This window comes from Ovis aries, chromosome 1 (genome assembly GCF_016772045.2).
Source record: "Ovis aries strain OAR_USU_Benz2616 breed Rambouillet chromosome 1, ARS-UI_Ramb_v3.0, whole genome shotgun sequence".
In the NCBI taxonomy this organism is placed as follows: Eukaryota; Metazoa; Chordata; class Mammalia; order Artiodactyla; family Bovidae; genus Ovis; species Ovis aries.
In genome coordinates this window covers 127,350,099-127,362,210 of record NC_056054.1, presented here as the reverse complement: position 1 = coordinate 127,362,210, position 12,112 = coordinate 127,350,099, and the positions used below count along the sequence as shown (strand labels likewise).

The 12,112-nt window shown below is 43.6% G+C and overlaps 1 non-coding gene across 1 annotated transcript; it reads left to right on the top strand.

Annotated features, from left to right (window-relative positions):
- The first annotated feature begins 8,571 nt into the window (after positions 1-8,571).
- LOC114111151 (U6 spliceosomal RNA) lies at positions 8,572-8,679 on the top strand. The gene has a single exon (XR_003587256.2). It is a non-coding gene; the product is annotated as a U6 spliceosomal RNA (small nuclear RNA).
- The last annotated feature ends 3,433 nt before the right edge of the window (positions 8,680-12,112 follow it).

The window sequence follows — 12,112 nt, the reverse complement described above, 5'->3', positions numbered from 1 at the left end:
TTCCTCTTGTTTTACATTCAGGGACTCCAGTGATAACTGTCTAGTGAGCTCTCTACTCTAATTCAGAGACAGTGTTTGATGAATGTTGGTTTGATTTGTACAGATTTGTCAAAAGTGACATTTAAGAAAACAACTGCCGCCTTGACGAAACCTGATTGTTTCTGTCTTGACTCCTTCCCAAATTCGTATGTATATTATCAAATTGATCTGAGTATTATGTTTTCCAATGAAATGATTTGATTTTAGGCGGATAATTTCATGTACATTAAAAAAAAGACAAACCATGTAATTCTGCAAGAGCAGGGACCCAGATTAATTAGAAAGGCCTCATTAGTTCCGGTGGGGAGGAGGGGAAGTTGATAGGCATGTCCCACTGACAATGGAGAAGTCACCACACCGAGATGAGCAGCCTGAAGCTGCACTCAGCAGGCGGCCCCGTAAATGCTCTGACTGCTCACTCTTCTGCCCAGGTGTCTCTTGGCAAAGGCAGGTAGAGGACGCAAAGCAATTACTCAGATAATTAAGGAAAAACAGACCTGTGTGTGGCAGGTAACTTGGGGAACTTTTACTCGATTTTCTAGGCAACCATTGAAATTCTTTGCCTCCCTGTTGTCAGCAGGAATATGATCTGGCTCATAACAGCTACTTTAACAATTATAATGCTCTCAGTTGGTAAATATCCCTTCCTAGGAACTCTTGTTCTCATCAATCTAGAGTTTGAAATAGCTCGTGGGATCTCAGGGCTGTATTGTTCCCACTGATACATGGCGAAACCCCCAATAACTGCTGTGAAAATGTTAGGCTATTTGTGAAACTTTGGAAACAGCTTCTGGCAACTCTTGTTTTGTGATTCTGGGTAAGATGAGACCTACACCTTCACAGGCTGGGCAAATGAGATTCCAGCTGTGATGGAGGCCAAGGAAGAAGATTGACTGTCAATCTCTGTATGAGGCATTTGCTACGTTTTACCTCCAACACCTTCCTAGGAGGCAGGTCCTACTATCATCACTTCAGAGATGAGAAAATGCAGCCTTAACCAGGCACACGCTGGTGAGTGATAAAACTGAAATTTCCACCCAGATCTTTTTGATTCCAAAGTTATTTTTACTCTTCCAGCGGCCCTGAGAGAATCCAGGGCACCTATAGACAGCGTAACAAAAAGCAGAGACATCACTTTGCTGACAAAGGCCTGTATAGTCAAAGCTATGGTTTTTCCAGTAGTCATGTATGATATGAGAATTGGACTATAAAGAAGGTTGAGCCCTGAGGAACTGATGTTTTTGAATTGTAGTGTCTGAAAGAGTCTCTTGGAGTCAAGGAGATCAAACCAGTCAATTCTAAAGGAAATCAACCCTGAATATTCACTGGGGGGACTGATGCTGAAACTGAAGCTCCAATACTTTGGCCACCTGATGCGAAGCGCTGACTCATTGGAAAAGACCATGATGCTGGGAAAGATTGAGGGCAGGAGGAGAAGGGGACAACAGAGGATGAGATGGTTGGATGGCATCACCAACTCAATGGACATGAGTTTGAGCTGACTCCAGGAAATGGTAAAGGAGAGGGGCGTGCTGCAGTCCTTGGGGTTGCAAAGAGTCAGAACTGACTTAGTGACTGAACGACAACAGCAACATAGTTTAAAAAACCTCATGGGTGTTTCTGGTGTCAGTGGGATTGGAAATTATATGTTAAGGCAATTGTTCTCAAAGTTTAGCATGCGGTAGAATCATCTGTAAGACTGGAAAACACATTGATGTCTGGTACCACACCTAGAGAGTGTCTCATCTGGTCTGGGTTAGGGCCCAAGTATTTGCACTTCTAACAAGTTCCCAAGTGATGCTGTTGCTGACACCCAGGGACCTTACTGTGAGAACCAGCACTACATTCAGGAACTCAGAGAACTCAGAGAATTTTATGTGACAGTCAGCATAATGGGAATGAAATCAGACATCTGCAAAATCACCTTAGAAAGGATGGTTGAGATATAAGTCCTGACCAATAGTGAAACTAACACATTCTAGAGAGAATATGGGGGAGTTTGTAATTTCTTTTTTTATTTTTACTTTCACTTTATTTTGCTTTACAATACTGTGTTGGTTTTGCCGTACATTGACATGAATCCGCCACAGGTGTACATGAGTTCCCAATCCTGAACCCCCCTCCCACTTCCCTCCCTATAACATCTCTCTGGGTCATCCCCGTGCACCAGCCCCAAACATCTTGTATCCTGTATCGAACATAGACTGGCGATTCATTTCATATATGATATTATACATGTTTCAATGCCATTCTCCCAAATCATCCCACCTCTCCCTCTCCCACAGAGTCCAAAAGTCCACTCTACACATCTGTGTCTCTTTTGCTGTCTCGCATACAGGGTCATCATTACCATCTTTCTAAATTCCATATATATGTGTTAGTATACTGTATTGGTGTTTTTCTTTCTGGCTTACTTCACTCTGTATAATAGGCTCCAGTTTCATCCACCTCATTAGAACTGATTCAAATGAATTCTTTTTAACGGCTGAGTAATACTCCATTGTGTATATGTACCATAGCTTTCTTATCCATTCATCTGCTGATGGACATCTAGGTTGCTTCCATGTCCTGGCTATTATAAACAGTGCTGCGATGAACATTGGGGTACACACGTCTCTTTCAATTCTGGTTTCCTCGGTGTGTATGCCCAGCAGTGGGATTGCTGGGTCATAAGGCAGTTCTATTTGCAATTTTTTAAGGACTCTCCACACTGTTCTCCATAGTGGCTGTACTAGTTTGCGTTCCCACCAACAGTGTAAGAGGGTTCCCTTTTCTCCACACCCTCTCCAGCATTTATTGCTTGTAGACTTTTGGATTGAAGCCATTCTGACTGGTGTGAAATGGTACCTCATTGTGGTTTTGATTTGCATTTCTCTGATAATGAGTGATGTTGAGCATCTTTTCATGTGTTTGTTAGCCATCCGTATGTCTTCAAGGAATCAACCTGCCTGACTTCAGGCTCTACTACAAAGCCACAGTCATCAAGACAGTATGGTACTGGCACAAAGACAGAAATATAGATCAATGGAACAAAATAGAAAGCCCAGAGATAAATCCGCACACCTATGGACACCTTATCTTCAACAAAGGAGGCAAGAATATACAATGGATTAAAGACAATCTCTTTAACAAGTGGTGCTGGGAAAACTGGTCAACCACTTGTAAAAGAATGAAACTAGATCACTTTCTAACACCATACACAAAAATAACCTCAAAATGGATTAAAGATCTAAACATAAGACCAGAAACTATAAAACTCCTAGAGGAGAACATAGGCAAAACACTCTCTGACATAAATCACAGCAGGATCCTCTATGATCCACCTCCCAGAATACTGGAAATAAAAGCAAAAATAAACAAATGGGACCTAATTAAAATTAAAAGCTTTTGCACAACAAAGGAAAATATAAGCAAGGTGAAAAGACAGCCTTCTGAATGGGAGAAAATAATAGCAAATGAAGCAACTGACAAACAACTAATCTCAAAAATATACAAGCAACTTCTGCAGCTCAATTCCAGAAACATAAACTACCCAATCAAAAAATGGGCCAAAGAACTAAATAGATATTTCTCCAAGGGAGTTTGTAATTTCATCGGTTCTGTCTTGTTGCAACAAAAATTTGAAGCGATGGACAGACCAGTGTTACGGCCCTTGGATGGACCAGTGTTACAGCCCTCGGAGGAACCAGTGTTACAGCCCCGTGTTACAGCTCTGTTTATTTAGAAAGCAAAGGAAGATACATCCTGGAGGTGTGCGGGATGCACACCTAAAAGATGCAAAGAGAAGGGAAACCCCCGGCCCGATTTTGGCTCCTTTTTATACGTCTTTCCTCCTCCCCAGGGCCTGCCCTGTGTAAACTGGGCCAGCCAGGGTGCTGCTTGTTCTCCCCGAGGTCCTCACTCTGGTCCTCAGACCTTCCTTTGTTCTGTTTTCACGGGCTTTCCCCTTCTTTGTCTTTTAGCCACCACCATTCTGGACTTTTTTCCCCTATTCTAACTACCTAACAGTTAGAAGAGAGGCATTAATTATTAATAACAGAACAATTTCCCTCTGAAAGGAAGAAGTGATCAAACGGTCCGTTTCTGCCTTTCGTACTGATTCTCTGGACACTAAGCCACCTTGGTGGCTAAGTCAGACTAAATCATGTCTGACTCTTGCGGACTCATGGACTGTAGCCTACCAGGCTCCTCTGTCCGTGGGTTTTTCCAGGCAAGAATACTAGAGTGGGTTGCCATTTCCTTCTCCAGGGGATCTTCCAGACCCAGGAATCGAACCTGGGTCTTCTGCGTTGCAGGCAGATTCTTTACCGACTGAGCTACAAGGGAAGCAAGCAACCTTATGAACATTAATTCAATTAACCTATTTGATTATTTTATTTTATTTTTCCAGGTGTCTGATATCTGGAGAGGTTTCAAGCAGGATGATTTTTCAGTAGCATCACGCTGCCTAATCCCCGCGGATGCCATTTGTATTGAAGTCTATGTAAATGGTGCCCCCTGCAGGAGTGGACAGGAATATCATCCTAAGTGAAGGATCTAGCGTTGTTCCTTAAACATGATTTGTATGCCCCTAGATTCTACTCTCACATTAAACTAGAAAACTGAGGACCTATGAGCACAGTCGCTCTGAGAAACTTTCCCTTGAGAAAGACTTTTCTGGGCAATATTCCAAGTAACGCAGGATCTACAATTCTTCAAACAAGTGAAAATGGTAGGAAAAGATAGTTAACACATCCAAACGCTCTCAGGATGTGTATCTTGCTTCTCTGTTTTGTGGGGATAAAATTATTGCAAGATTTGACTTTACAAAGTAGAAATTTTGACTGAAACTGAAACAAATGTGTGTCTTTTTGAGAGAGCAAGAATCCTCTTGGTTGGAACCCTTTGGTACAGAAGGGTTATTCTATGCCATGAGCCATGAGCATAAGATGTCATGAGCATAAAACCTGGAAGAGGCTCTGCATAAGACCCACTGATGTTCCATGTCTCATGACCCTCTTCCCCCCATTAGAAGATCAAACTTATTCTTTGTGTCATGCTTTACTATGACCTGCTAATTTTCCAAGATCCCCTGTATTCAAAGTATATACTTAACAGCTGTGTGTCCTTACTTATCCTTCCCGGTCTCTCTTTCCTTGTTTATGGGATGATTACAAAGATTACCAATAGAGAGATATAGGTTGATAAAGCTGAAGACGGTGATTGACACACCCTGGCATCTATAAATGTTACTTTTACTGTTATTATTCAGACATGCTTACGAAGAAGGCCCTGTGGATGACTTGTACATATTGGATATTTAAGGGATTGGCTTCCCTTGTAGCTCAGTCAGTAGAGAAACCACCTGCAGTGCAGGAATCCACCTTCAATGCAGGAGACCTGGATTCGATTTGTCTGTCGGGAAGATACCCTGGAGAAGGAAATGGCAACCTACTCCAGTATTCTTGCCTGAAAAAAATCCCATGGTCAGAGGAGCCTGGTGGGCTACAATCCATGGGATAGCAAAGAGTCAGACACCATGTAGTGACTAACCCACCAAGGGATTGGAAACTGTTTAATTAGTGGAGATAATATTGCATGGGCTTCCCTTGTGGCTCAGCCTGTAAATAATCCGCCTGCAATGTGGAAGACCTGGGTTTGAACTCTGGGTATGGAACATCCCCTGGAGAAGGGAAAGGCTACCTGCTCCAGTATTCTGGCCTAGAAAATTCCATAGACTGTATAGTTCATAGGGTCGCAAAGAGTCAGACATGACTGAGTGACTTTCACTTTCAATGTTGGGGGCACACGGGGTTGGACATGACTGAAGCGACTTAGCAGCAGCAGCAGCAGCAGCAGCGTCTAATTCATATCTACAAGGGGGAGAGTTAGAAAGGCATGGAAGATAGTTAGATAAGAGAACCAGTAGAGAGATGTAACCTTGAACTCATCTGGAAAGCAGGTTATCAGGAGTAAATGATTCCAGGGATTTTCCTGGTGTTTCAGCAGTAACCACTCCACGCTCCAAGTGCAGGGGGCCCAGGTTCGATCTCTGGTCAGGGAATTAGATCCCATGTGCCCCATGCCACAGCTAAGACCTGGCACAGCCAAATAATTAAAAATAAGCATTTTAAAAAGGAATACACGATTTCAATCTGATGAAAGAAGAGGCTGTGGACATGGGAATCGTATTTGGGAGAGAAGAAACAATTGTTGTCCATGGCGTGTGACCCAAATTCCGTCTTAAGAGTCATCTTGCTCTAATGAGGGTTGTTCATACTGCCACTGGTAGACTACTAGGATCTGGAAATCAATTTATATGAGCTGTGACCTGCATTTAAAAAAGAGAACAGAATGTAAAAGACCGGTGTCCCTTCATTGCACATAGCGAGTAAACATTGTTTCACGAATCTTAGTTATACATGTCCAGGTGGCCAGGGTCATGGTGCACAATGTGGCTTTTTTTTTTTTTTTTTAAATCATGGATTTTGGTACAAGTCACTGCTCTAGGGTATTCACTAGGGTAGGGAGTTTTCTCTGCTCTTGCAAGGTCTTCTTTATCTATTCTCCAGGCTGCTTTTTTTCTCCCCAGCCTTTTCTGAGCCAAAGCAAGTACCTACTTCTTGCCCTTCTAGTGGGGGAGCCTGGCCTCAGGGTACCTTCTAAAGTGATTGCCTCACCTCTGCAAAATCCTGGAGGTGATGGCGAGCCTGCTGGGGATCAGTTCCCCTCTTTTTTTGTTTTTATGATCCAGTTGCTCACATATTTCAAATCTTTCATTAACATTTTGGTGAAATACTTTAAACTTTGCTGCTTACCTTTAGTTTTCCTGAAGTCTAAGAAAACAGTGGCCTGGAACTGAAATCCTGTGCAGGGGTCACTTTTGCCATGCTCCTGCTTCATCATTGTGATTCCCTGACCTCAGGGCTACACGCCTCAGGGCTGGAGAGCTCTTCTTGCAATTTACTACCTGCAAATGTTTATTCATTTGGGGAGGAAAATGCTGCCTCATAAAGAGTTCCATGCATTTTTTATTTACTTATGAATATTTTAAAATGGTGGGTCAAGTTTAAAATATCTATTTTAGATCCATCTATCTCCCCTCCTTCTCCTGGCCCTGGCCATCCTTTTCCAAGGGGTCTTAGAGGAAGAAGAAGGCTTGGTCTCCTTTTTTACTCCTTATCTCTCATTTCTTGGGGCACTTTTCTTCTTGATTACAGAGGGGAGATGGAAAGGGATGGATCTGTTATTCCTGGTGTGCACTGGCCATCCCTTGGCTATTGCTTCCTGTTTTAAACAGTTGTTTATTTATCTATGGCTGCGCCACGGCATGTGGGATCTTAGTTCCCTGACAGAGCATCAAACCCTTGTGCCCTGTAGTGGAAGCATAGAGTCCTAACCACTGGACCTCCAGATAATTCCATTGGCTATTCCTTCTTAGGTTGAAATGGACCAAGTACAGATACCCACTGAGGGTAGACATCCCACACAGCTTCCTTCTTGGGGTACACGTGTGAGTTCTTTACACACCTCTTAGTATGAACCCAGAGCTCCATCTCTTGTTTCCATCAAGTTTCCTGCCAAGGGAGACTAACTAGCTCAAGTTCTTTGAACCCCACTGCAGCTTTCACTACCAGTGATGCACCCTGCCATTCTTTATCCATCTCTGGGGACACCAACCCTGTGCGTGGACCTCTTGTTTGGAGTGCAGCAAGCATGGCTTTAGCCCAGCTACCTTCTGCAGTCAACCGTGAGCCACTGCAGACTCAGGTTTCCTGGAAGTGCCAGGTAGCAGGAGGGCTGGTTTTCCCACTTCTAGTCTCTCTCTCTGCCCTCTGAGTCCTCCTCTCCCCTGCTCAGAGAGGCTCAGAGAGTAAGCAGCTCAGCACGACTGTCCCATCAGCCTCTGTCCCCTGGGGATCAAGATGCCCACCCCTCTTGTTTCTGACACCCCAATATCTGTGAGTGTTCCCCTTTTTCCTTCCTCCATGGAAAGTGCTGAGGCCCTCACCTTTTCACTGATGACTCCCGATAGGCAGTCTCTCCTCCCTCTCCTCTCCATGGTCTCGTGCTTGCTTAGGGCAGGGGAATGGTTGAGATCAGTACAGCTTGTTGACTCCAGTCTATTCAAATGTTCTGCAGGGGTTCACGCCTCCAGCTGTTGGCAGCTGTCTTTAGAGTGGAAGGTGCTTTGTGTGTCTCTGCCTTCTGCTCCAGGTCTCAGTTAACGATTCTGAGACAACAGAATTACTGTCTTCAGCACCCCACTGTGTGCGAGATGAGGGATCTGTATCATCTACTCTATTCATATTTTAAGGAGTTAAGTTGGTTGTTCACTTTGGCAGCACTTGCACTAAAATTAGGGCTTCCCAGGTGGCTCAGCAATAAAGAATCCACCTGCAAGGCATGAGACACAGGTTCGATCCCAGGGTCAGGAAAATGCCCTGGAGAAGGAAATGGCAACCCACTTCAGTATTCTTGCCTGGAAAGCTCACAGAGGAGCCTGGTGCGGTATACAGCCTGTGGGGTCATGAAACAGTTGAACATGACTTAGCGAATAAAACAACAACAACAAATACTAAAACTGGAAGGATACAGAGAAGATTAGCATGACCCCTGCACAAGGATGACATGCAAATTTGCGAAGCATTTCATAAATTTTTTTTTACACTGGAATATGACTCAGCCATAAAAATGAATGAAATAGTGCCATTTTCAGAGGCATGGACCTAGAGACACTCATGCAGAGTGAAGTCAGTTAGAAAGAGAAAAACAAATATCATATATTATCCCTTATGTGTGAAATGCAGAAAAGTGGTATAGATGAACTTACTGACAAAGCAGAAATAGAGACAAAGATGTAGGGAAGAAACTTATGGACACCAAGGTGGGGGGAAGACAGATATGGGATCAACTGGGAGACTGGGATTGACATGTATACACTATTGATACTGTGCATGAAACAAATAGCTAACGAGAACTTACTGTTTAGCACCAGGAACCTTACTCTATGATCTGTGGGGATCTAAATGGGAAGGAAATCTAAAGAAGAGTGGATATATGTATATGTACAAGCGACTCACTTTGCTGTATGCCTGAAACTAACACAACATTGTAAAGAAATTACACTCCAATAAAAGTTAATTAAAAGGAAGAAATAAGTAAATTTGGCCTTGAAAAAAAAATGAGTTAAGTTGGAAGGCTCTGAAACTGAAATTATGAAATGTCTATAAACATCCCTGAACATATTGCCAAGAGACGGTGTCTTTTCTTGAGAGAAAAGCTGTTCTGATTGGAAAGGCTTGTGGACTTGGAATTGGATCTGGTTCACATGGCAGCTGCAACACTGTCCCCGAGCAGATATACTGTGCTTAGTCATTCAGTAGTGTCTGACTCTTTGCGACCCCATGGACTATATAGCCTGCCAGGCTCCTCAGAATCCATGGAGATTCTCCAGGCAAGAATACTGGAATGGGTTGCCATGCCCTCCTCCAGGGGATCTTCCCAACCCAAGGATCGAACTCAGGTCTCCCACATTGTGGGTGGATTCTTTACCATCTGAGCCACGAGGGAAGCCCAAGAATACTGGAGTGGGTAGCCTATCCCTTCTTCAGTGGGTCTTCCCAACCCGGAAACTGAACCAGGGTTTCCTGCATAGCAGGTGGATTTTTTTACCAGCTGAGCTACTAGGGAACCCCTCCCCCCTGCATATTCTTCTCAAAATTAAATGGGGGAAACTAAAAATGCACAAAAGAAGGGGAGGAATAGGCAAATCTATCTTAGTCTGTAATGCATATCCATTAAATAGAAGTAACTAGAAGAAAACAACGTCATAATTACTCTCAGTACAGTTTTTTTTTCAGCAATCATAGAATTTGTGGGATTTCAAACATTGACTTGAAAAAAAAAAGGTATTTTAAAAACTACCTTTATATTATTTGGCTATTTTAGTAACTAGTTTACCATCCTTATGGCATGTCATGTGTTAATTTTGGATATTTTCCCCCAAATAGCATCTGTTCATTTACTGCCATACAAATGGACTTAACTATTATGAAACATTCAAATGGTAAAAAAGGTTTGTTAAATGTCCATCCCTCTTTTTTTTTTTTTTAACATAAGGTGGATGTTAACCTGGGAGGATGCAGGGGAAAATTGACATATGAGGTGGGAAAGACAGTGTCTCTGCTCTGAACATACACTCAGAAATACCCCTGCATTGTCCATCACCGTGACTTCTTGACCGAGTCACATTATCAGTGAAGTGAAGTGAAGTTGCTCAGTCGTGTCTAACTCTTTGTGACCCCATGGACTGTAGCCTACCAGGCTCCTCCGTCCATGGGATCCAGGGAGGACTGGCAATTCTCCTGCTGAAACTCTCAGAATTAATGCTCTTCTTTATCCTCTTTATTCTCTGCTCTGAAGAGAATGGCCTCCCATCTTTCTTTCTTTATTATTATTTTTTTTCCATGCAGGATCTTAGTTCCCCAACAAGGGATTGAACTTGTGCCCCTTGCAATGGTAGCATGGAGTCTTAACCACTGGATCACCAAGGATGTCCCTGGGCTTCCATTTTGAAAGCTTCTGCAATGACTTCAGTTGCAGCATTGACATAATCCCTTCCATGGCCACAGACCCCAAGGAGTTGCCCTTCAATCTGCCCTGGTGACACGAATGTGCGATTTCAAAATTCACTCAACAAGGAAAGTGTACCTTCTTCTTACCAGGGGTACTTTTCTTTGATTCCTTCTTTCAGCTTCTCATACCTTCTGAGCTCAGATCAAGCTTGAGTCAAGTTACCCAGCATCTAGACTGAAAGTACATGAGTCCGAGCAAACTCTGGGACATAGTGAAGGACAAGGAAGCGTGGCATGCTGCGGTCCATGTGGTTGCAGAGTTGGACATGACTTAGCGACTAAAGAACAAGAAGATCAAAAGGAAACAGTATAGTTACAAAACTACATCCCAGATAGTTTATTCTTGGTAACCATTGGTTGAGGCTACATTCTGGCACTCACTTTGGAGTGGGGGTAATATTCAAAATGCATACTTAATGACCAGTTATCTTGGCACCATGATGGAATGGGGAACTGACTAATTGCTAGGTCAAACCAGTGCACACAGGCTGAATATCAGATTGGACAGGGGTCCCAAACGGGCAGGCCTTCAGGCCATGTTGCCAGTGGATGAGTTTTGTTAGGTATGCAGAGCGGTTTTGGACTCTGTTTCTGAGCCTTTAGGCCTTTAGGACACATGTCCTCTCGCATTTCCAGCCATGAAATTAAAAGATGCTCCTTGGAAGAAAAGTTATGACCAACCTAGACAGCATATTAAAAAGCAGAGATGTTACTTTGCCAACAAAGGTCCATCTAGTCAAAGCTGTGGTTTTTCCAGTAGTCATGTATGGATGTGGAGTTGGACTATGAAGAAAGCTGAGGCCCAAAGAATTGATGCTTTTGAACTCTGGTGTTGGAGAAGACTCTTGAGGGTCCCTTGGACTGCAAGGAGATCCAACCAGTCCATCCTAAAGGAAACCAGTCATGCATTTCATTGAAAGGACTGATGCTGAGGCTGAAACTCCAATACTCTGGCTACCTGATATGAAGAACTGACTCATTGGAAAAGACCCTGATGCTGGGGAAGATTGAAGGCAGGAGGGAAAGGGGACGACAGGATGAGATGGTTGGATGGCATCACTGACCCAGTGGACATGAGTTTGAGTAAGCCTTGGGAGTTGGTGGTGGACCGGGAGGCTTGGCGTGCTGCAGTAAAGAGATGGGCGTGACTGAGCGACTGAGCTGAACTGCTCTTGTCTCATGCCTTAGAGCTTACTGGCTTTGCTGATTTGTCTTACCTCTGCTTTCTGCAAACCATCTGCCTGTTCCAGACATTTTTTCAAACCTTTCTTTGTGGTCCCATCGTTGTCCCGGGGTGGTTCACTTCGATTTGTGTCTCAAAAGATCCCAGATTATCATCACTCGGACAGGTCCTCATACACGTGGGAATTGTACAACACCTCCTCTGATTGCTGGGCCTAAATTTCCACAGAGGTAGGCGTCCCATTCTGAATCTGAGCTACATCAGAATTGCGGCT